At 37.4% G+C, this 25,852-nt stretch overlaps 1 long non-coding RNA gene across 1 annotated transcript; it reads left to right on the top strand.

Annotated features, from left to right (window-relative positions):
• Nucleotides 1-14,469: 14,469 nt before the first annotated feature.
• On the top strand, nt 14,470-25,499 carry LOC107313879. The gene is made up of 2 exons (XR_004307251.1): nt 14,470-14,522; nt 24,638-25,499. It is a non-coding gene; the product is annotated as an uncharacterized LOC107313879 (long non-coding RNA).
• Nucleotides 25,500-25,852: the final 353 nt, after the last annotated feature.

Here is a 25,852-nt window from a genome sequence, read left to right as displayed (position 1 = left end):
GGAACATTAAAAATAAGAATACAAATAGTCTGGAAGTCCCTGAATTGCATTTTTTTTTTTTTTTTTTTCCAAAGGGAAGGTAGGAGAATGCACTGGGGAAACTTCTTAGTGCTGTTCCCTGGCAATTTCTTGTGTTTTGTTATGAACCCACTGATGGTTTCTGTCAGAAGCATGTAGCTGAGCAACACATTAGCTTTGTTCATTTGGGAATTTGGCTAAAAGAAAACTATGGGCAAATTCCAGTGAGCATTTTTGAGTGACTTGGCTTTCTATTCAGCTAGAAACATAATGAATGCCCTCACTCTTGGTTCCCCCATGCTCAGAGATGTGTATCATGTCTTTCATAGAATGGGGCTTAGATTATTGGTGACTAGGTCAACTGTTCATTCTGATTTCTGCTAAATGATCTCTCTTCTGAGTGAAGGTTGAGCAGCTTGTTAGTTTCATGAAACAGAAAGAAGTGGTGACTTATTTGAGTCCAGATGCTCCTTTCTTCAAATCTGAGCTTTCACATGCAGGCAAAAGCCTGGAGTGGGGCTGGGGTGGGTGAGCTGGAAACTAGGTGGCTCAGAAAGAAGAAATCAGCTTTGGGAAGGAAGCAATATTGCTCTTTGTGTACTGCAGTTACTTATCATACTTTGCTTTTGAAAACATGGGATTTTAGATAGGAACTTTTTCAGCTGGCAGAATGCAATTTATTTACTGGTTGAGAGTTGAACAGAGAAGCTAATGGCAGAAGATCAAACATGAGGGCAGTTTGGAAACAACACTGCTCTTCCCAGGGAATTATAATTTTTAAGGCCAATAAGAAAAAAAAAGTAATGTCAAAACAGGAAGAAGTGAGAGAATTGCAATAATTTTGTGAAAGGTTATGTAGAATCCAGAGACATTTCAAATGTGGGGAATAAGCATGAAAATCCTAAGAGATGTAAAATGATAATGTTCATAAGGAACTTATGTTTAAAGAATTTCTGTATGTGGGAAAATGAGCTATTTAAGGTACCTAAGATTTCAGAAATTATCACTGACATAACCTAAGGACAATAAAATTCATTTATCTCTTTAAGAAGTAAAACCAAGGCACTCCTGCCGCATTGAGCTTTGATAACTGGTACAATGATTTTATAGTTAATTTTATAATTAATGAAATATATTCGTTTTCTGTTATAATTGAAGATTAGTTTGGCAGATCCAGTCTGACACACTTAGCGCTCATTTCATAAAAATTTAAAAAAAAGAGATAATTAATAAAAGAAATGAACTAATTTCTTAAACATAAAGAGATTTTATTGTGCGTATTTGTTTATGATGAAGCAGCACAGATGCTGGAACAAACAGTTCCTGCTGGTTGCATCTCATCTCATATTGAGTTTGAATTCATCATTGAATAGATTAGCTCAGCAGTTAAAGTTTTTTGAAAGAACTTCATAGTTCTTTGAACATCATGATTTCATAATCTTAAGAGATCAGCATTAGATGCCCCACTGCTCTTAGTATTCCTCATCAAAGCAGAAATATTGTCTTCTAAAGGAGCCATAAAGTAGGAGTTGCAGATATGTTCCCAAGGAATAGTGGCACTTACTCTATTACTTCTGAAACAAACCAGTACTATTCAGCCATAAATTACCACCGTTTTTCAGTCCCCATACGTCACAACTCAATCTGAAACAAGCATATGGTGACTCAATGAGATTTAAATGAGGAGCTGAAGATACTCCTGAATGAAACACATGGTGGAAGCATATTTAATATTTTACAGTGATCAAGTTTTCATGACCCTTGGGAAAATTGGAATCATGGTTTGTCATTCCATACTTCTCTAAATTTAGGTCATATAAGTGGTAAAAGCAATCTTTTTTTTGTTTTTTTTGCAAGCATGTTTCCATTTTATTTCCCTAAAAGAACACTTCAGATGTAGTAGGATTTCCAGCTGCAGAGTACTGTGCAGTTAGTAGCAATGCAGCCTTCGCTCTGCATGCAGGCTCCACAGCATCCCTGATTTGCCAACACCAATAATTTCCAAGGGCAGACAATAGCTAGGAATCAATTTATTTATTCTTACACTTCTTTGCTGATGCTACCAAAAGATATGAATGCATGTCCACTTAGAGTCACAGTGTCCCATTTTGACTAGGCCATATGGTGTAAGCAGGCCTAAGCCTATCCTTAGGCCTAGATATAATGTTTTGTGAGCAGTCAGAGAGCTACAGGGTTAACAAATTGCACTCAAATAAAGAGAAATAAAAGAATAGGAATTTCAGTAGGAGCTGTTTTCTCAGAAGGAAAGTGACAGTGAAGTTAAACTGCTCTGATTTTTTATCAGGAGAAGGAACCTGATTTTATTTCTATGACCTTATTAAGACTTAGGCTTAAAGGCAGGGAGGGAATTATCAGACATCACATCTGGAGTCAAATTCATTAAAAGGATGGTATCAGAAAAAGATAAATAATCATCACACAGTGATTTCTGTAAATTATCACCACTTAACTAATCAAAAAACATTTTTGATATAACGATGGGTGTCAGCTCCAAAAAAGTAACCAATTTCTTTCTATAGAGTTGAGCAATTATCACTAAGAGCAAAGGAGGAGCTTTCCTAATCCAAAATAGTACAATCTTAAAGCAGCATAATTATATGGGGGTTCTTATGTATAGGACCAAAGAGTGACTAAGAAAGGTGCTCTATGCAGAACAAAGGTAATTAAGAAAGCAATCTGGCATGAATGTACCGAGCTATTTTAAATGAAACTTTATATGTGTTTTATCATTTGTCTGTTTTGTGCTCCCTTTAGAGACCTGAGAAAATCCAGTCATTTTCCTGTAACTGCCAAGTTCATAATTTGTACTGGTAGGTGAAAGATACTACTAATTGTACTAAATTATTTCAAAGGAGTAATTGTCCAATATATGATTTCCAGTATCTGCAGTTCAGAAACTACAGGGAATTGTCATCCTATTAGTGATATCTCGTCTGCAAGCAGCAAGGCAGTGGTGCCATTTGGCTCCTACCATGCTGAAAGACAGCACTAGCTTTGGGTTCTGTGCCAGGAGATTTTAGAAATGTGGTGGAAGTGTCACAAATGGACATTAAGGTCTGGAAGATTAATTCTCATATTTTACATTTCATATGAAAAATACTCTTATGTTTCAATTCCCTTTTTAATCATTATTATATTTCATGTCCAGATTGAACATATCTTTGAGGGGAATGAATTTGTATATAATTAATGAAAGCCAAAAGTATTTTATTATTCTTTTCATATTTAATTTTGGTCTTCATGATGTAAAAAAAAAAGTAATCATTTCATTTGACTGTTACATGTTTAAAATTATTTACTTTTGCTCTCATACAGAGTTAAAATAGCATTCTGGAGGGGTAAAAATTTTATGAAAATGTGATTCTGTACATCTGGTTCCATATGTGAACATTTCACTGCATGCTACTTTAGTAATCACTTAATCAAGGTATATGTAGCATTTTAATTGCTAGGTACCACTTTTGTGCACTTTCACAGAGTTCCTCCAGCACCTTTTTGGTTTCAGGTAATGCAGTTCCTATGGCTCTGCTTTGTATTTTACCAGCTGTATTGCCAGCTTCTAACTCCAGAACATTTAACAAGTACGTGAAACCTGAGATTGTATTTTTCTGCTATCCTCTCACACTCAGTAAGGGCTCTTTAATCTGTGGGTGTGATGTTTCTCTCTCCGTTTTCTTTTATCTTTTCTTTTGTATATTCTCCCACAATATGCATGACATACTAATCAATTTAATCTCATTTCATAACCTTACTTCTACATTTCTAAATTTAATACATCCTCCCAAATCCAGCATTGGCTTCTTCTACTCATCCATGATTTTCTTTCTTTTTGTGTACATTCACCTGATGCTAAGTTGATGAGATCCTAAAACATTCATGTTCTTGGCTGAAAGCATTTTGCAAATACTCAGACAGAACAGGTAAAAGTGTTGTCACCTAGCAACTAATTGCAATTTATCTCTCTAATAAATATACATATTTTAAATCTGGAAATACCCAGATGATCTTTACCCTTAATTTTAACTTTTTTTTTCTTTTTTTTTTTTTGTGAGAAAATGTGAATGCATTCTTACAAGCTTTGAGAAATGGAAAAAAATTAGCTGACAATTAAATTAGAAGTCTAAGAAATATACAAGTTATTACAGTCTATAAACCAGCATCTGTATTCTCTCAGTATCTTTAAAAGTGATGACTGAAAAATTACTTAGTGAACTTACCTTCTTACTGTGCAGTATGCAGGGCTGCAGAGGAACTGAGCTGTTCTTTTGTACTCTATAGGGCAATATTTTTCAGGGATATGGTATTGCCCAGTGCAGGAACAGTATGTTTATTCCAGTTCTGAAAACAGCTGAGAATAAAAATCTAGTATGAAGAACCATGCCCAGGACCTTAATAGCCTATATTCAGCACTAAGAAATGCAGTAGAATATTCACTAACTTTCTTCATCCCTAATGTCAGAGACTTTTATGTCACTTCCCAATTACACAGTTTAGGAGCATCAGCAAAAAGAGCAGACATCACTTCAGGGGAAACCTGTCACTCTGCTCTCTTATTCTACAAGCAGCCGGATTATTTAGAGGAAAGTGCAAGAAAACCTGTCTGGATAATTTTTAATTAAAGTTTTTTTTTTTTGTTTTTTTTCCAGTTCTAAATGATAGTTATGTCTGAAGGACTGGAACACGTTTTATCCAGAGTAGTAGACCAATAACTTCTTTGCCCTATAAATTCAACCACTAAAAAATAAATAAATAAATAAAATTAAAACCACCACCAACATTATATATATATATATATACACACACTAGTGAACTGCATGGGTTTAGTCTGATTTTGAAATGAATTTCTTTCAATTTTCCAGATTAACCACTTTTTCGTTTATTTTTCAGAAAGCTATTAGGAGACAAGTGTCCTTTGTAATAATTGGAACCATATGACACACCACTTCACTGTTATATTCATTGATTTCCTGAGATGTTACTTTTTAATATCTTCTATAAAGAAGCCTTCATATACTTTTCAGCACTTCCAGTGATTTATAATTCCAATGATTTATATAGTAAGAAGAGGTTGGAACTGACTGCTAGATTTGGAGTAAAAATACATGAAAGGATTAAATAATAGCTGAATATAGGATTATGTTATCCATAGGTGTACATATAGTTACACCATATAATCTCTTTTAACTACCACTGTCAGTTGAGAAGATATAGTGCATTGACTCTTCTCATTGCTGCTTTGGTCTTCCTGATATCATTTCGGCCCTCAATAATGTCTACATGTGAGAATTAAATATCATTTCTCTCTGGACAGCTTTATGTTCTCTTTGCATTGTATTTTGTCATTTGGGCTGCAGCAGGAGACCTTCTGCTCCCTCCTCCAGCTTCCGCTGTGTTAAATATTATTCAGCAGAATATTCTGATTACTAAAGAACACATTCAATACTGTACCCCATTCCTGGTGGTGTTCAGGGGTGGGTTGGATGGGGCCCTGGTCATCCTGATCTGTTGTGGAGCAACCAGCCCATGGCAGGGGGTTGGAACTGAATGGGCTTTATGGTCCCTTCCAATCCAAGCCATTCTGTGATTGTATGATTCTATGATTACATGAGCATTCCATCGGCTGTTAATTTAACACCCTTGCAATGCTACTGTCATTACCATTAGTGTTATATTAGTGTCCAATGTTAAAACCTTTATCCAACGATGGGAATTGAAGTCAGATTCTCACTTGTTTCTGCAGGTTCTAGCTAGTTTTTAATCTGCACTAGCTAATATGAAATTTTGCATTTTGATTTGCCGAGTAGAATTTTTTTATACGGAGTACAACCTAAAACTTTGATTTTCTTTTCTGATCTTTAAATAAAAGCCTATGTAAACCATGCCTTGTTTAACTCTTCATGGCAGAACTCTTTTTCAAATGCAGTCCCAGCTTCTTGTTTTGTTTTACTCTTTCTAATGTGAGTCAAAATTTGCTGCTAGTTTGTTGTGTGTTTGCTTTTAGTCCCCTACTTGTGCTACTGCAGACTGTAATGTACTTTCTTAAGACAGTTATATAAATCTGCAACTAGCACAACTTGTCTCTGTAGCTGAACGGATGTATTTCAACAGGATGGCACTGCACAACTGTCCTGCAATTCTGCATTTTGTGGAGCTCTTCTCAGTTTTTCACTGTAACATCTGCACTGCTATCATGCAGAAGTTAAGTCAATGGGGCATTAAGGACTTGCTGATGCTGTTGTTTCTTGTTGGAGCTGAAAAAGCTGTTTCTTTACTCTGGAATTTGCTAGATTTGTCCCACTTCATCAAAGTGACAGTGCAGCTTTCTGGGACAGTTATGAGGCCAGCAGATGCATGGGGAGCTGTGAGTTAGGGCTGTGCTCCAACAAAAAGGATCCTACTTGAGATCTTGGGTTTGAGATTTGAGTCTCCTCTGCTACAGATTCTGATACTTTCTCTCCTGCAGTGTGGAACAAAAAACTTTAAGTACATCCCTGCTGTGCATCCGTATGCTCTGTTGAGCAGGAATTTGCTTTCTTTTATAAAAAATTGATAGTATTTAATCAGCTCCTCTTTTTCCTCCTCAAGCACCAATCAGCCAATAAACATCCAGCTACCTTCTACATTTCCTTTTGGAAAAGACAAATACCATCTTTTGAGGCACTGCTATAACGTTCAGCCTCCTGAGAGCAAGTTTATGCATTTGCATGCTCAGTGCTCTGCTTTTTGGAGATAGTGACTGACTCTTTGCCTCTGCAGTTGGGCAGATCATGATCTTGTAGAACAGCACAGGTCTGTCATTCATGGACTGAAATGCTGCTGCCAAGCAGTGGTGCTTCTTTTTTTGTTGTCTACTCATTTAAGTGAGCTAGAACAGCTTGCTGTTTTTAGCTGGTTTTCTATGCTCTGAAGGAAAACACACTGATAAGAAAAACAGTCTGTCTGAGCCCCACTTATTTCTCCGCCAGGAAGCTCAAGCAGAAAGTTTATGTTCCTCTTGGTCACCCATGCTGAGACCTTTCAGATCCTCCTTCCAAAATAAAACCAAAAATGAACCTTGAAATGAGCATCAAATTGCTTGGTTGTATTAGATGCTTCAGGTTACTGAGTGTTGTGGTTTTAATGTGGCACGTGACTGAGCAGCACACAGTTGTTTGTTTGCTCTCCTCCTTCTAATTTGATGGGAGGGAGAATTGGGGGAAAAATAGGTAGAACTCACAGGTTGAGATAAAACTATTTACTCAGATAGAGAAAAGAATAATAGTTATGAATACATATATATTAATGTATATAACAAGTGATGCACAAGAAATTGCTCACTACCCCTTGACCCATACTCAGTTAGGCACCCCAAGCAGCAGAAGAGAGCAAGATGAACTCCCAGCCCCTTCAAAGTTTCTTCCTCATGGTGTCATATGGAATGGAATATCCCTTTGGCCAGTTTAAGTCATCTGTTCTAATCCTGCCCCAGCTCCTTGGGCCATTCTCTGTGAATGGCCTTGGCTCTGTACAACCGTTCTTAGCAGCAACTGCAATCACTGATGTGTTATCAACTTAGCTTTCCTCCTAGAACTGAAACATAGCATCATACCAGACATGGGGTGGTATGAAAGAGATAAAGCCCTTAACATACTTAATGTATTCTTAACCCAGATCAAAACCAAAATTGTTAGTTAGTGCAATTTTTTTTTTTTAAAATTCATTTCACAGATGTTAGAAAACTGAACAGATGTAAGTGGCATTTTAGTGCATTTTGTAGACAAATAATCAGTAAAGATAGTGGCAGATTGGTCCAGCACAGAACTACCTTTACATGAAACAAAAATATCCTGTGAATCACAAGGAAAGACAAACCCCATTTGAATTGGCTGTGATTTATAGCATCTCTGGTTGCCTCTCTTTGAAAAGATACTGGTGAGTTGAGCTGGATGGGAATAGGAACGTGACCTACTCATGCTATTATTATTTATCCTGACTGTAACTCTTATAATTTGGAATCCCAGGGTTAGAAACTGAGAATATCTCCTTGTATATTTTTATTCCTGTGAAAGTTCTGAAGAAATAAGTGAAAGTAAACACACATACATATTAAATTAACATGCTTTTGTTGCTAAGGTAACAAATTTCAGATTTTCTCTGTAGGAGTGCTGCTCCACATGTAGCACTTAATTCACAAGTATTAAAGAAGCTGTTTTATGCAGCCATTTATTGACAGGAACAGCACATGGAGCTGAGTGAGTGCTGGAGCAGGAAATTCACATTCAGCATGAAGACACTGATGGCTCTGTGACAGCTGGAATTTAGAGGGAATCATATTCATGAGTAGCACACTCTACTATGGAGGCAGAATCATAGCTTAAGAGACAGCCTCCCTTTATTTGCTCCTTTTTTTATGTCCACGTTCTCTCAACTTTAGCTATATCATTCAGCAATTGTCAGAGCTTTATTAGATGAATAAAAAAAGTATTTAGTGCTGCTGAGTTTTAAGAAACAAACAGTATGTTTCATTAAATGTGATATCTTGGCCATGAGACCAGACTAGAGGAAGATGTTTTGATATTCTTATACCAACTGGAGCAGAAAAGTGGCTGACATTTCAAGGTGGTTTTTGTTGTTTTGTTTTGTTTTTTTTTTTTTTTTTAAGAATTCATGTGTCACTCTTTATATGCTGTAATTGGACAGAATTTCACAAAGACTGAATTTCACAGCATTTGGGGAGAAGGAGGAGAAAAAGAATATATAGATGAATAAAATGAGCCTGATGGAGGCATAAAGTGCTTGTGTGCCTCAGATCAGAGGATGGATTGGCTGGGCACAGTTTATTTATTTTCTGGAAGCAGGCAAGTCTAATGTACCTTCGTCAGACATTTTTTATCTCTTCATTTTTATATCTTGGATGCAGAGATTTAGTCTTTCGTCTCCATATTCAGGAATAATGTCTTTGTCTGACCGTGAAGAGACTGGGCTGGAGGGAGGACACTCCATGATGTCAGTTTTAGGATGTCTTCTCAAAACATCAGCTCCTACTTCCTTTGTTTCCTAAAAGTCACTTTTTAAAGTTACATGTGATTCTTCAGTTCCCCTGGTGATGAAAACCTTCAGGAGAAGATTGCAGCAGCACAATGAAATGTTTTGCTTTTATCCATTAGATGGAGGATAAAAGATTCTGCAGACAGCAGGGCTGTCCCGATTGATCTCTGTGTTGCTGCAGCCCTGGTGATGACTATGGTAGAATTACCTTCTGTTTAGTCATTGAACTTTGAATTAGTGAATATCTGAATAATTGTATTTTACTGGAGACATTTCTACAACAAAATGATGGTGCATTTTCAAGCAATGTCAGTATTTTCATTGCTGCTTTCATAGCTGAATGTTATTTTATTTCTATACCCTCTTAAGTTAATAAACGTGACCATTACAAAACTTGAGAGGCAGAAAGAGAGATTATGGAGAGCAGCACTTTGGGAGGAGTCCATTTTAATGGTCTCATTTTTGGCAGGCTTGTAGTGTTGTCTGTTAGTACTCAGCAGACATCACTGTAAGATAAATGCAATAACTCATCCTGACATGATTCTGAAGCTCAAGATTCTGTCTGTCTTGATTTATGGAGGTTTTGTCCCTGCCATTCTCATTTGCATAGTGGTTTTTGCTCCTTAACTTGAAACAAAAATCCTCTGGAACTTGCATTGTCCAGAAACTTAGCTTTGGGATTCAGGAAAAAATGGCAGCACAAACTCTGCTTACTGCTTGTTAACATAAAGTACCGAAATGATTATCATGGTAGAAGCAAGTTAGAGCTTGGTTTAGACCTGCAGTAATTCTGGAGAATACATGGTGTATGAATAGAGGGTAGGGCCTGGTTTTGATCAGCTTTGTAGTTTTATAAATGCAGATTAGCTCTAATCCATTGATTGTCAGAAGACTAAATATGTCCATCATTACCATGTTCTTGAGCCCTGCACACCAACCAGGTAATTGGGCAGTTACTTGACAGTGAACTTTGTATTGGTTGGATTAGTGACCACAGTGGACTTTCCAACCTTAATGATTCTATGATTCTATGACTCAGAAGCAGTGGTCAGAGTTGCATACTAAGATGATTTTTCAAACCCTTTTCTGTGCTTGAAGAACGTTTATGTGAAGAACCATTTATCAAAATGAAGAATGCTGCAAATACAGCACTCATAAAGAAGAGCACTGGCAAAGCACCTAAGGAGTATGACATTTTTTGATGATATAAGATGAATTAATCAACAAAAAGTATTTGGAAAAATTGGAAAAGGTGTCAGAATGCTAGACATTCTGCTTGCAGCTGTATCACTGAGGGTAGGTGGAAAACTTCTGAAGAAAGTAGCACTCTGGCTTTTCCTTAATGCATTACCAAGCTGCTTACATTAAAAATGTAAATTCTAAATAACCTTGAATTTTCAGAATGTACATGGTATCATGATGTGATCTACTAAAATCAAGTCCCTTTATATACCAGCACATATAAGAGATGTCACTATCCATTGTAAAAGAGAGTTTTGAGCAAAAACTCTTTTTGTTCTTTTACAGATATATTTTTAAGTATTTGTACCATCACAGTTTTCTTTTTACACCAATTAATCAGGGATCTTCACCCTTAAATAAAGTCTCATCAGGATTTCACTTCGTACCAGAACAAAGGTTCCAAGGAGGATCCACTCCAATAAATCAGAAGCTTGTCAAAGCTTCTGACGAATCACTCCATGTATGGGAAATATAATAATAATGCAAATTCTCTACTTCTGTATCTGTGATGAGATGACTGGCATTGTTCAGTAAGTGTGTACTCTGTTCAGAAAACTAGAGGAAAAGCATTAATTAGCAGAGATTTCTGTATTACTGGAATAAAGCCATTATGCTTCTTCATATTAAAATATGACTATCAAGCTTAATCCTTCTCAGAAGTTCAAGGATAAAATACTTAATCCATTTTAAAGGTGGTTTTGTTAGGGCTGGTTAGGCAGGGGATTTTACTATCATCACTTGGGGAGAAGTTTGGACAAATAATGTGGTGAAATTATCTTGTTTGTTTATATCTCCTTAGTCTAGGGCCAAGTGTAATGTCTGGCAAAGTGGGAAGGAAAATGGGTGTCTTCAACAGTATAACAAAAGGTGTCTCTGGAATCCCTCTGTAAAGACAGTGTTTGAGTCATATGAGAAATAATCAGCTGGGAGGACTCTCAGAAAATTTTTAGCTTATTAGCTGAACTACCCAAGGAAGGGGAATCCTTCAAACTTGATCTACGTTTTCAGCTCTGTATTCTCTCAGTGCTGCATGCCTGTGTCTTTATAATTCCTTTTGTGTCATATTTGTTCTGAATTTGGGAATTTTTCCATAAATCACCTTGAGTTATGATTTATGACAACTTACTAAAACAGGCTTGGCATTCTTTCAAACCCCGAGACTAGAAAATACTGGCAAATACTCCAAAACCATATAATTGCAAATATCCACAGTATGGGATTCTGAGTAATGGGAGCTTCCTCTGAGATCCCTCCAGTGATCACTGTTAATTGGGAAGCTCTTTGACTGACAGTAAAGCACTGGGGCCTCAACAACTTTATGATAATGGAACACTTTCCATGGTTTTCTTTGGTATTGCTGCATTGAGAAAAAACTTACTGAAATGACTGCTGTTTCTGCTCTGTTCGCTTTCATTGGTGGTAGCTCCAGCTCATGTCTTGAGCTACCAATGTTAGGAACCCCAGGCTGTAACTGGACATTGTGCTTTCTAGGTTGTTCCTGCAGGACCTCCTCACAAACCAGGGCTGAACTTTGTCTGTTGACCCTGACAAACCCATGTATGCGATACAGCCATCACTATCACAGACTGTGCATGCAAGTTTCAAAAGCTAAAACTCCTGTATATCACCATTTTTGAGGAGAATAAGGGATTTTCCAGAAAAGGGAGGACTTGAGGAAATATCTGTATAGGCTTTATGCCAGTAGTATTATCATATGAATTTCTGCTGTTGTTTAACATGAAAAAGCAAATGGAGCCTTGAAAAGATGTGAGAGAGGCAATTTAAAAACAGCTCCAAGAAAGAAAATGTTTCCCTTTCTGTTTGTAGCCCGTCTGTTTCACAAATCTCCCTCCCAAGCAACTTTACATAAAGTGAGTGGCATGTGTTACCCATGGCTGCAGCTGTTGGTATTTAGTATGCAGCTGCTTGATTTTACATTTTCCAGCAGCCTGATTTTTCAGAGAGTCTCTTGCTGCAGAAAGAGATATGGAAATCCATTTGCTGGATTTTATTCTTTAGAGTACAAAACAGAAGATGATGATTTGTCTGGGATTGTAATATTAGTGTATATATATGTCTCACATATTTAGATTTTGTGTGCTTAATCTCTGGTTTAAAAAAGATAAAGTGGAAAGCAATTCTTCTTTCAGGGTTTTATTCTAAAGCTACAGTAATACCTGTGAGTTCCTAGAAGAGAGAGTCAGCCATGAGCAGCTGGAACTCTTTGATACTTTGCTGATTGTCTGTGTACTCATATCCCAAATGTACATACACTGCAGGCTCTCAAGTGTGGAGAGTTCCTTGCCTTTGTGGTATCTACAAGCATATTTCATAGAATCATAGAATCCTTTGAGTTGGAAGGGACCTTTAAAGGCCATCTAGTCCAACTGCCCTGCAATGAACAGGGACACTTGCAGCTTAATTATGTGCTCAGAGCCCTGTCCAGTCTGACCTTGAGTGTCTCCAAATCTTTCTGGGCAACCAGTTCCAGTCCTTTTCCATCTTTATAATAAAAAAACTTTTTCCTTATACCTACTCTAAAGCTCCATTCTTTTACTTTCAAATCATTTTGTCTTGTTTTTTCTACCTTGTCTCTCGGACTGCCAGTCTCATCAGGATTCCTTTAGCTGTAGATCTTCTTTAAATTTCAGTAGCAGTCATAGAATCATAGAATTACCCAGGTTGGAAAAGACGTCGATGATCATCAAGTCCAATCACAGCATGAGGGGTAAGGAATTTGGACAACATGCTAAGAAGCTGCCAGTCCCCTTAAATCCCACTTATGATTTGAGTGCTTGTCTGAGATTGTAAACCTAGGCAATTCCAGAATTACAAAGTGAATGCTTAATCTAGGAATGTTTTACTAATGGTTGCATGATGCCGACCTGCCATTGTGGTACTGGTGTGAATAACCATGCAGGTGGCCACCTGGCAAGCAACGTAAACCTGGGCTTTCTGCCCTAGAGCACTTTTCAGTCTGGATAGCGTGTTGCTGAATTAACCTTTGTACAGTCATTGTGCGCTTCAGCACAAGCAGTCAACTGGACAGTTGCCATTGAGAGATTGGTGTGCCTTGTAGTGCAGAAACAGTTCCAAGTAGCATTTAAGTAACTGTGATTTCTGAACAAAAATCTCATATTTATGTTGATTTCAGGCACTGAGCTTCAGGGGGCTCATTTGGCTCTGAAAAAATTCAGCTATAATAGCAGAAGAGAGGTTGAGGAGCCCTAAGATTTTTTGTCAAAGACATTCTTCTTTGGTTAGATGACTTCTCTCTCCTGAAGAGTCAGGTTTTTGAGGAATGAAAGGAGCAAGAACTATGGTGGCTGGCACCAAAGTGTGTGCTGATAGAACTTAATACAGAATGTGTTGACAAAGAAGAAATTGTCAGTGCAGTGCATTAACCTCACCTCTGAAGAGCAGTTACTCCTGGAGTAGAGAAGCCAGAGGTGGAAGAAAGTAATTAGCAATTAATGACAGGCATTAGTTCTTCTCAATAAGACTGAAGGCACATGAGAGGAGATTTTGAATGTCTTCATCACATATTTCCTTGCAGAAAATAACTGCATCTTACTAAGAATGAGCAACAAAGGCTGTCTGCTTCTTTTTTTTTTTTTTTGGTCTAGAGAAAATGTTCAGTAAGTGACAAATACTGCCATAGAACGTAGCTAATGACAACCATTTTTCAAAATCCCAGAACTTATTAATAATGTTGCAAAATGAATGGTTTTATAATGTAATTGTACCATGCACATTTTTCTATGAAGACTTCAAATTTCTGAAGTCTGACAGTGAATTTTACAGTGAATAACTAAGACTTAATTTTGGATGTTACTTGCCATTTTTTTGGTTGGCATTTTTCCCCCAAAATACAGGAACTGTAGCTAATCAGTGCCTATGTGGTTCAGAGTGATCAGGACAATGCTGTGAGATTCACTGGGAGATAAATACTCTGCTCATAATGGAGGAAAACCTCCAAGCATTGCTATATTGGTGTAACAGAACTGTTATGTCATGGCCTGAACTGATGGTTGAGCACCTGGTGAAGGGAGATGGCTGGGTCAGGAAGTGCAGGTGTAAGGAATTCACCTGTGCTTCCCACGTAACTCCCTGGGCTCATTTAAGGGCTAGCCTCTGAAGAGAGATTGGTTCCTGGATGAAGGCTGCTGCCTGAGTAGGAGCGTTCTGTAGCCTGAGACTCTGTTACCAGTTGGGTAGGTTTGCTTTTTTTCTATATGAGATAGTTGATGGTCCTAAAAATGCTTTACCTGGTATTGGAAAGAAGTTGTTAGAAGTAATTTTACTGTTTCCAAGGACCAGCAATTGGACAGTAAAATTATAAAGATGTGGATAGCTTGGAAATTGCATGTGAAGGGACAGGTAAGAAGGACTGCAGTAAGAATTGCTGCTTATTTGTTTTAGGCAGTTTTCCTGAGAAAAGATCATTCATCTGTTGAAGGTGCTTGATAGTACCAGTATGTTAAGTCTGACACTCTACAATTGAAGATATAGAAGACTAGATCTGGACAAGTAGTTTAGAGCAATAATTCTCCTTCCAGGTACCTGAGCATCACAGTGTACTGCAAGTGGTGAGTGAAATAAGATCCAAACTAAAGCTTTGGGAGGAAGTTATATAACTTTGTGTATTCAGCTTTCTACAGCTGTTCAGTAAGGATATGTATGAAAACTAATAAGGCTTTATCACATCAATCCCCACTGTATCTGGACCACGATAATCTAAAGTTAATTAATTTTTGCCTCTTCTGCTAGGGAGTTGAGTTATCCCCCTGAAACTCCTCTGTGTCCAAAATGAAACAAATTATATATAATGATATTTCCATAGTGGAAATGAGTAGCCCTTCTAACGCAGTAAGGGAATGTCCTATGACTCAAATGTCAATGCCTTGGATAGAATATCTGCAAGAGGGAAGACCCAAATTTAAACCTTTCTCTTTACTATGATCCTAATACTGGATGCTGAGCAGTTTCTTTCAGTTTCTCAAAGAGAATATTATTGTGTGGATGAACTGATTTCTCAGTTTATTAGTTATTTTACTTAAATTGTAAAGAGCTGTGGGGATTTGTATCTACAGTTCTGTGTAAAGAAGATATTTTTTTTGTAGCTAATGAATTGAGAGGGGATGAAAGAACAACAAAATGTTGTGTAGCTCTTGGATTCTCTAATACTTTGTTGAACTGAGTTAAGCTGTCAATAAGTACGTGTTATAGTGAAAGAGAATGGAGATGGTCTGCTTTGAATTTGCTTCAATTTACTGTCTGGTCATTGTAGTATGGTACTGTGGTATAGCATTTTATGCACTACAGTATTATAACTGTTGTTTGTCGACACAAAGGAAGGTGAGGCAGAGAGCCAGTTCTGTGTCTCATAGTGTCTGCATTGATCATAGTTAAAGCAATGGCGATATCATCTAACCACACTGAACACTAGTTATGTTCTTTTAAGCCATCATAATTAAGGTGTCCCAGATAAGAGTTAAAAATGACTAGATATACTGTGAGGTGGGCAATTTGGCTTTATGGAAGACTTCTCCAGTGTTAGAAACAGACAGTGTTAGAAGTGGAGAGGAGACAGCTAAACAAGATGAAGCCAATTAGATGAACATGGAACACAATATAATATTGAAATTACAAGTTAATGGTTGCATTAGCGGTGAAAGAATACCTGTTCGCATTTCAGGAAAGGATCTAAAATCAATGATGCTAAAGGAACAAAATAAAACCTGAGTCAATTTGCGTCTTACACAATGATCTAAAGGCATACTACTGTATAATAAGGGAAGAGGTTTGATCTCCACCTGTGTGTGAGACTTCTGAAAGACATGTGCTCTGCGTTCTTAGTGAGCATTGAATAGGTGGTACTACATCTCAGTTATAGCATGCCTGTAAGAAATGGGGGAAAGTCTCATTTGATCAAGGAAGTGTAGGGAAACTCAATTTTTGTATTCTGGCTATGCTCTCCTTTCTTCCTGTTTCTTGGTTGCCTCCTCACCTTTTCTTTCATCACCTCTGTTCATGGGACAGAAACTGTGTACTTAGACTGGACAAGTCTCTGAGAAAGAGACCTCCCTGTAATTGTCCCCCTCTTAACTTTTAGAACTGAAGGTGAATGTGAGCTGAATATAATAAAAGAGTAAATGAAGAGTCTACAAATCTAAATTCCAATGTTTTTAATGAAATTTAGTAACTGGAGAGAGATATTTGTCATCCTAGTTGAAGTAATTACTTTTATTCCTGAAAGGATACACAAAAAATATCAATCTTTTTTACTTGAACAGGGGGAGAGTGCTAAACAGTACAATGAGAGCTTGGGAAATTGTTTTCTTTTCTTTTAAGAAACCAACTGTAATTTAGAAGGGACAGAATGCTTTCCCCAGAAAGCTGAAGAAAAACAAAAGCATCGTATGCAACGCATACCATGAGTTGCGAGGGCTTCTTAGAGCCAATTTTTTCACAAGCTGTCTGTGAACTAATGCCAATACCCAGGCCTGACTAGATCACACTGTACAGACTTCATTTAAAGTAAATAAAAGGAAGTGAGTGAGGTGCTGAGAAAGCACAAAAGTTGTAGAGCAGGAATCTCTAAGGATGAAAAAATCTGATCAGAGCATACTCAGAATTTGCTTAGTCTAGCCAGCCAGGTGCATGAGGTGGAGAGCAGAACTGCATTGTGTAAAAGCAAAACAGAAGGCATTTTAACTTAGCCTCTGAGAAGAAACAAAGATGCTTAAAAGTGTAACAGGCTGACAGTACACTATGTCTCATTTTAATGTGTACTTGCATAAAGAAATGTGGGACTGCACTGTGTGGAGCATGTATCTGGCAGCACTGATGTACTGATAGTTGTCAACAAATACATTAGGGAATTGTTGGATCATCACTCCTTGAAGGGGACCTTAGCAGCTGTCACAAATATGCACTGCCAACATGCCAGTACTATTTAGGAGTATTAACACAAGGTCATGATGTATAGTTGCGCAGTGTTTCATGATATGGAGTTATTTTTGGTTGTGTTGTGCTCACATTAAGGTGTTGGAGGTCTCAAAAGCAGTGGGACAAATTTTCTGGTTTATACTTTTCTTTTTTTTTTCCCCACTTGCTAAGCATCTCTGTGGCTTCTGATGAAGATGAAAGTGTGCCAAACTACACAGTGCTCTATTTACTACTGTGTGAGCATCAGAGCAAATGAGACTTAGCTAAGGCAAGGGGAGGACTACAACTCATCATGGCAACAATGGGGTCGACTTTCAGTTAGGACCATCCATCAGTTGCTAAAAGGCAACAGGTCTCTTCCTGCCATCTTCTATCTCTGTCACAACCTAAATGGTGCTGATCTTGAGACAAAGAAGAGCTGGACTACAGTTTTCCTCCATGGACAGAATGGCAACCAGTGATTTGCCTTTGGAGCAGCTGGCCCTAATCCAGCTGACATGGTTGAATTTTCTGACAGCTGACTCAGAACATCTCTATTGCAACACTCTCACTACATTTTGTTGTCATCTTGGTTATAAGCCAACAAGACATACCTCGCATGTGACTACTTGTCACACCAGAAGAATTCACCTTTCCAAGTTTAGCTCCACAGTCATTCATAGGCTCTCCAAGGACAGCCTGCTTCCCACCTAGACTGCCTCAAGCTGACAGGTGTCTTCTCAGTTGTTTCATCCTTCAGATAAATTTGGTAAATTAGACAGCAGGCTTTGGGGTGGCAGATTTCTGAGGTCTGCCAGCAGAACTGGCTGAATGGGAAGAGATCTGGTTAACAGCTGAATAGCATATGCTGCAGCTTCAGGGCTTGACTTAGCGGTATCTGCTTAGACTCCCTTAATAGTCACAGCTGCTGGTGAGGGGGAGAAATCCTTTCTCCTTTGTTACTTAAGAGCTGACTGTACTATTCATTTTGTAAGAAATGTCTCCAGTGGTAACAGAGGGGAGAAATGACTTGTGGAATTTTGTTATATACCCACCCTTCTTCGTACCCATGGATGAGCTGCATGAGCAAAAGTAAGCTGGGATGCATTCATCCAGCTAGTATCCCATATATTTTTTTAAGTGAGTTTAGCATGTATGTGCATAGAAAGTAATACATTTAGATCGTCAGGAAATGTATTTGTTCAGTTAGAGAAAATGAATGTATAAAGAATTATAAAGTGACCCAAAAACTAGCCAAGCAAGCTACTGTTTTTGAGGATAATTTTATAATCTCATTCCTATTTCTTTTGAAAGGGAAGATTAATGGTGCCTGATTCACAATCTTGCAAGGCAATGAATACAGAGCCTATCTTTACTAAATTCCCAACTATCAGAAAACTATTTAAATGTATTATTTTCTTCACAACTTTTCTGTAGTGGACTTAGATGGTATTTTTGCTTGAACAGAGATACACCACCTCTGCCTCAGCTTTCTCACATCTGAACAAACATAATGCTATACACATTTCTTCAAGGAACGTTTTTATTCACGCTGTTTGTTTTTTTCCTTTTACTGTTCCCCGGATTCACAAGTTGCAGGCTGAGGAGCATGGAAAAGTTATATTCTCTACCCCACATATTACAGTCCTATTTATACACTGCAGTACTTTGTCTGACTTCGCTGGATCATGTCCATCATGATCCTGTGAACTTTTCTTTATTCTTGGTCTGCTGTGGTTGTAATTAACTATTGCAAAATGGCAATCTAACAGAAAGTAAAGGGTTATCAAAACAGGACCTTCATATAATAGGTGCTGATTCCCAAGAGGAGAGCTTTTCAGATATTTGACAGATTGAGGGGAAAAAAGTCCAGCTAATGATCAATTATTTAAGCAGGGATACATAGCAGAACAGAGATGGAATTGCCTTATCCCATTTATGTTGCAGGAGAAGAGTAATGGCAATGTTTTCTTTTATTTCATATACTTGAGATGGGGGGGGAGGGGGGGGGAGTACAGTGAAAAATCTCAGAAGAAGCTTTGGATGTATTTGCGATGTGTTTTGTTTTGTTGTAGGTTTTTTTTTTTTATATATACCATTTCACTCTAGTATTACTGTACTATATTTTTTCAGATTAATGACTGGAAAGCGGAGCCTGGAATTATGGGTCTTTTGGATCCACTTTTGAAGTGAAAGGAAAATGAGTATTTTTGTGTATATTTTGAGTCCCTCAATCAAGGTCCCAGTTGTGTAAAAGGATGCTTATGTGTTCAGACCTGGCTAAAGAATCAGATTTTGTGTTCTAATGGCTGAATAAATACACCCAGAAGTACCTCTGAATGTATTCTGTCTATATAGAATATAAATTGGTATGTCCTACTGTAAGAAAATTTATCACAGACTTTGTGGAGCAGCACACGATGGTTCATAGAACCAGTTCCTGCTGTAGTCTTCTTTCAAAGGGTGTACATCTGTATTAAATGTCTACAGGACAGAAAGGTAAGAGGGAATTTGGTGCGTAGCTCCCCCAATAGACATTGCTCAACATCAGGTCAGTGCAGACCTTTTCTGGGAGATGTGCTCAGTGTGATGAATGAGCTTGTGTGTTCAACCCTATGGCTCAATGTCAGTAATTAACATTTTCTTCCCATTGTGCCTTAATACCTCTCTGTACTCTATTTCCTATTACTATTTATATAAATGATATTTTAGGTATGAAAGTGATATTAAAGTATGGTAGGAACATGAGTGGCACAGGATACATAAAATGCCTAGGAAAAATGCCTCAGCAATGATTAAGGGGCATAGAGCAGCATGACCTCTCTTGAGAACTGAGCCCTTCTGTAGCATTTATTCTTTTCATCTCAGAATAAGAAAGGAAAACAAGATTGGTATGCAGAGAAACAAAGACAGTAGTTGAAATTGTTAGAGGGATGGGCCGAGTTCATAATATTAACTCTCTGAATGCTGATATTTCACTACCTGCTAACACGTCTAGCTTCTGAGCCTCATAGAAGAAAGATCATCTTTGAGCAAAGATCACCTTTGTCTTTTGTGTAACCAATCCACACTATGAAGTCAGCATGTAGTAAATAGTAATAACTGAATTCATGCTTGCTTCTGACTGTGACCTCCAAAAGTATATCACTATGCTATTAAAAGATCTGTAATGGTTCATACAAGGATGATACAGAATTGGATATTTTCAATTCTGACACAGTGGTTATATTGGAAAGTTTCTAATGTATATCAATTGTCACAGCAGTGAGTTCCTTTTAACTGTGGAGATAATTTCCTACTGTGTTACTTCTATACAACTCACAATAAAGTTGCTTTTGTAAGAAAAATATAGGGAGTAGTTAATTATGCTGATTTAGCCACCCTGCAGATGTTTTTCATTGGTTTCCATACTCCAGCTACCATTTCAGAAGGTATTGTATCTTCCTCTGATTTCTCTGGTAGCAGGTGTTTTCAAAGCCAACCTTTCAGGGCAGATAGCACAGAGGGTTTCATTGCATTTCAGTCCAATCTCACCTCTCTTTGTGATTTTGTTTTTCCCTGATGATTGCTCCAAATTGGCCCCAGTGTCTATGGATATGAATCATCTTCTGGTGCCGTTCCTCTCCACCCCCATAACTGAATTTTCTTATTATGTCAAAGAATCATAGAGCCATAGAATATCCAGAGTTGGAAGGGATCCAGAAGGATCTCTGAGTCCAACTCCTGGGGCCAATCCAATTTATGTGTCAAAGGCTGGTTATACTCTACCTTCACTGCCTGACTGAAAAGCATCTGTCTACAATTCCTATTGTCATCTCCCTACTCTTCTTTGTCCTCTGTGCAATTCTGGAAAACAAAATGTTTGAATGCCTTTTGTCATTGACTTATTTTCTCAGGATAATGCAATTAAGGAAATCAGAACTTAAATTTTTACAGGGGAGAGACCAAAAAGAGAGATTTACAGGTTTGCTGCTACTTGACATCAATCCAGAAAGCACAGTAGGTGGTTTTGTGTTTTTTTTTTTGTTTGTTTGTTTTTTATTTATTTTTTTTCAGACTATCAAAGGATTGGTTACTGACTTTTCATCCCTGGGTTTATTGTTTCCAAACTAATAAAGTAATGACATCAGTATCATCAAGTGATGACTTCCAGATACTTCATAAATCTGAAATGAATGCAGCCTCTCTAAGTCAGAAGGCTGTGACCTTATCATAGTTTTTCCTCATCAACATTATTACTGTTATGGCAGTGTTATGATTTCCTAGCTGAAGTATTTAGTCTTGCTATGTAATAATTTCTAATAACTACCTAGAAGAAAAGGAGTACTATCCATTCCCACTGTCCACAGTAGTCAGGACAAAAAGATATTTAACTTTGCTTAGGAATTTCCTGGGAGTATTGATAGTGGACATTAAGAATTAAGAATGATAATGCTTATGAAGGCAAGGAATAAATTGTGTTGGGAGGGAAGAAGTGGAATATGGTGGAAGATAGAAAAGCAGCTTTCATTAATGACCTGAATCTACTTCATTCTCCCTTGGGTGCAACTATGATGCAGTTAACAAGTAAATGACTTAAGACTTTTTCCAGTTCTGCTCCTTTGATTTTTATGAACGATGCACTGCTCCCCACTTCAGATACTACAGATCTGCAATTGCACCTGCATTATGGGATATAAGCTCTATAACATTTGTCCATGTAGAGCACAATAGAATTTCAGACTGTTGTTTCTAACTGAATTATTATCAAGTGGCAGATTTTTATAATCTATTCATAATTAAACAATCCCCAACCATTCTATTCAGAATGCAACTTCAAAGATAAATGTACTTGCATCACTAATCTGCTTTTGACTCCCTGAAGAATTGTTTGCATGAGTCATGGCTATCCTATAACAAAATGGTTGTCCAATGCAAGTTCCAAAATGGAATACATTGTTAATTACTCATCCTCAGGCAAGTATTATAGAAAGGAACCTTCCAGGTGCTTTTCACACTGTAATATGGTTATGATAGATTCAGTTTATGTATCTTATTAGGTACTATAGCAACCCAGATATCCTGTTTTTATGTATTTACCATCCTATTCTAAAAGTTTCCTTACTTGAGTTTTCCCTAAACTTAGGGAAAATCAGGTCTTCAGTCTCAGTACTACACTTGTCTTGCATTGTAACTTTCATTTTATACAGTGCCATAGATATATCAGAACACTTTGCTGGAATACAAAAAATGGTATCAATTTGTACTCGGAATACTTACAGTCTAAGAAGACTTCTAGGTCTGCCAAAGAGAACTTTTGGGAAGAGTAGAAGAACTATTTAGTAGAATTTACAATGAGCAATGGGTATTTTATAGCTGCATAGCAGAGACGGTAGAGATCTCCATGCTTCAAAATCTAGTTTCTGACTACCTCCCCCTAAAATTGTTCCTTTCCTAATACTCACTGTGATTTGACTAGCACAGGTGAACCAACAACCCCATGGTATACTGGTGCAAGCCTGGCAGGTCCTTACTTGTCTGCCCTTTTGTGGGGATACTAAAAATTGGGAGATATTGCTTGTAAATGTATGGTTGGACTAGATTAACACAGAGACCTTTTCCTTGGTGATTCTATGATTGTAATGGATGTAGCTTGTTAGCAAGCTCAGCTGCAGCCCTTTGGGAAAGTTATGATAGTTCAGTGATGACAGTCAAAAAAAAAAACAAAAAAGCAAAAAACAAAAAAGGGAGTGGTGGCAAGCAGGGAGAGAGAAAAATTGACAGAAGATTGTTGTCCAAATAACTACTTCCTTATTCTTTCTTATTTGGGTTTTATATGTGGATTACATCTAGAAATTATGCTTTTATGATATTAGGACTTCAGTGGATTACAGTAACGTTCTTTTTAATATTATTTTTCCCCTCAATATACTGTTTGTGCACAGTGCTTGTTCAGACTAGGTCTGTGTATAACACCAGCTCCAGTGATTTGGTCACAAATTTTCACAAATATGAGTTAGAAGAAATAGAAACTCTGAGATATGAAACTCAGTGTGAAGGTGACAAGAGGATCTGCAATTTCTGAACATGATGCTAATGTACTATGTTGAATATACTCCTACCCTTATGACTTGGTGGCAAAGTTATCTGGAAGACCAGAAATAGATACTTATATGAATAAATGTTTTCATATATATAATTATGTAAATACAAACCATTCAGCTCATTTAAGTGGTATGTTTGCATTTTCTTCCTAGTAGCAAATGGAGCCTAAGAATGCTTTTCATGCACACCAAGGTTTTATTTTCATTATGCTTAAGGTTTATTAAGACTCCTTGACTTTGATTGAAAAGCCATTTGATAAATGGTGTAATTATCTTGTCCACCTCTTTATGCCCATTTTGCAACACTGCAGATTATTTGGCAGCACTTCATTAACCAGACAGACATGTGTCTTAAGTGAGCAAAAGAATAAATTTTAGGAGGTAAATATTAGAAGGATTTTATGTTCATGTGACTCAGTTGGCACAGGATATGTACATGACTTAAAATCCACCAAATGAACTTCTTTGAAATGTCTGCTTCAGCAGGGACAAAATGAGACAAATGAGAGAGGTTATCAGCTGCAAATAACATACAGTGTAAGTGTAGTCTGTCTATAGGCCTGCAAAGTCATTTTAGGAGTTGACCTTGAGTTGTGAAAGTATTGAAAAGAATTCACTGTAAAGGGTATAGAAACAATTTTCAGTCTGTGCTGTTAGCTGAAGCTGCTTGCTTTCCATGCGGATTGTTTCTTCTCTGTGTGAATTCACTTGAGTCCTATTCTATCATTCTACTGCCACATATCAAGTGTGGGGAAAAAAGGAGAAATAAAATGTGAGTAGTAAGAAAACTAAAGGATTTTTACTGTAATAAACAAACCTTTATCATGTGAATCTGTCTCTTCCTATTGTTAGATGGTAGTGGTTTTTCTATAGTGCATTGGGAAGGTATCAGGAAAACTTCAAGAAGACCAGAGGATGTTGTTCTTACAGTGGAGTTATTACATGAATCTTTGTGAGGGCACAAAGCATAACCTCATGCAATTTTTACTTCCCTCTGCTCGTAATTTTTTTTATTTTAAGAGATAAGTAACCACAGAAATAAATTCAAGTCAAAGCTAAAAGTCAGAGTGATTATTTTCCATATCTGTAATCCTGTTTTAGAGTTTTTTACAAAAAGATGGAAGAATTCTTGTCACTTCTCCAATTGCATCTCTGAAATGTTACACAAACTTGTGTTCAGTTCTAGAGAGGTCCATTTTCTAGACAAAAGGGAGGTCTTCAGTTTGACATCATACAACATTCAGTTGTATTTTACGGATTAATGTTTTCAATTTGTTCACATTTCTCTTGTACATCTCTCTGTCTTTTTGAATCAGGTAATTGTTGGCTGAACAAGATCTCTGGAAGTCTCTAGTTCAACAACCTGCTCCAAGTAAGACTGGATCAAGTGCAGTAAATTTAACAGTGGATCCTCAGTACAGGAGAGACATCTGACATTTTTCCTGTACTGAGGGCATTTGTCCTCGGTACAGAAGAGATATGGAGCTGTAGGAGCACATCCTGAGGAGGGGCTCAAAAATGATCCAAGGGATGGAACATCTCTCTTACAAGGACAGGCTAAGAGTGCTGGGGCTGCTCAGTCTGGAAGAGAGGAAGATCTGAAGTGACCTGACAGTGCATGCCCCTGTTTATTGCAGGCAGTTGGACTAGATGACCTTTAAAGGTCCCTTCCAACTCTAAGGATTCTATGATCAAAAGCCCCATGGCTTTGTCTGGCTTAGTCTAGACCCGTGACTGTAGGTACCATCACATCTTTCAGTGTTTCACCACTCTCCTGGTGGACCTTCTCCTTCTCTGCTTTAACTTTGCAGCTTGTTGGTGTTAGAGTAATTGATTCAGCTTTGCTCCACAAACTGCTGTTTCTTTCTTCCTGCCTTGTTTGTTTGTTTTTTGTGGTGGTTGTTGTTGTTGTTATATGGCTATTAGCTTTCAAGATTCTCTTCTGTAATGTTGTCACTGATATGGACATCTTGATTATTTCTTTTGCGGGCAGTAGAAGTGTGTGTTTGATACCTAGATTTTCTGGTTTGATAAGACTGAGAAAATTGTTACAAGAAGAATGTGATTTCCAGTCCTTGCTGTCCAAAACATGATTTTATCATTGTTAACAGACTATCTGCATTGTGCTGAGGACTGATGAACTCTTTGTAGTAGTGAATAAAGATTATTTATCTTTAATGATAATTCTATCTTTTCTTACACCTTTGATCAGCTTATCGTGGAATAACTGAGTTGATCTTATTTGCTCTTGTACATTTACTCCTGGGAAATCACAGTATGTTTTCACAGGCAATTTCTATAGTTGTTCTGGGACTCTGAAATGCAACAATTAAGTATCCCTTCCTATTTTAAGTTAAGAATGGAGTATTTAAATGGTTCAGGTGCTGATATTACTAGTTATCAGCATGTTAATACTGTTATTACTAGCTACTTTATGCTTTTCTCTTGTCGTATATCCAAACTTTTCAGTAATGAATACATACCGAATATTAACTTACATTTACTTCTTCATACGTTTCATGTCACTTTCA

This window comes from Coturnix japonica, chromosome 4 (assembly GCF_001577835.2).
Source record: "Coturnix japonica isolate 7356 chromosome 4, Coturnix japonica 2.1, whole genome shotgun sequence".
Taxonomy (NCBI): domain Eukaryota; kingdom Metazoa; phylum Chordata; class Aves; order Galliformes; family Phasianidae; genus Coturnix; species Coturnix japonica.
Note: the sequence above shows the minus strand (reverse complement) of the source record. Positions and strands in the feature narration are given on the sequence as shown.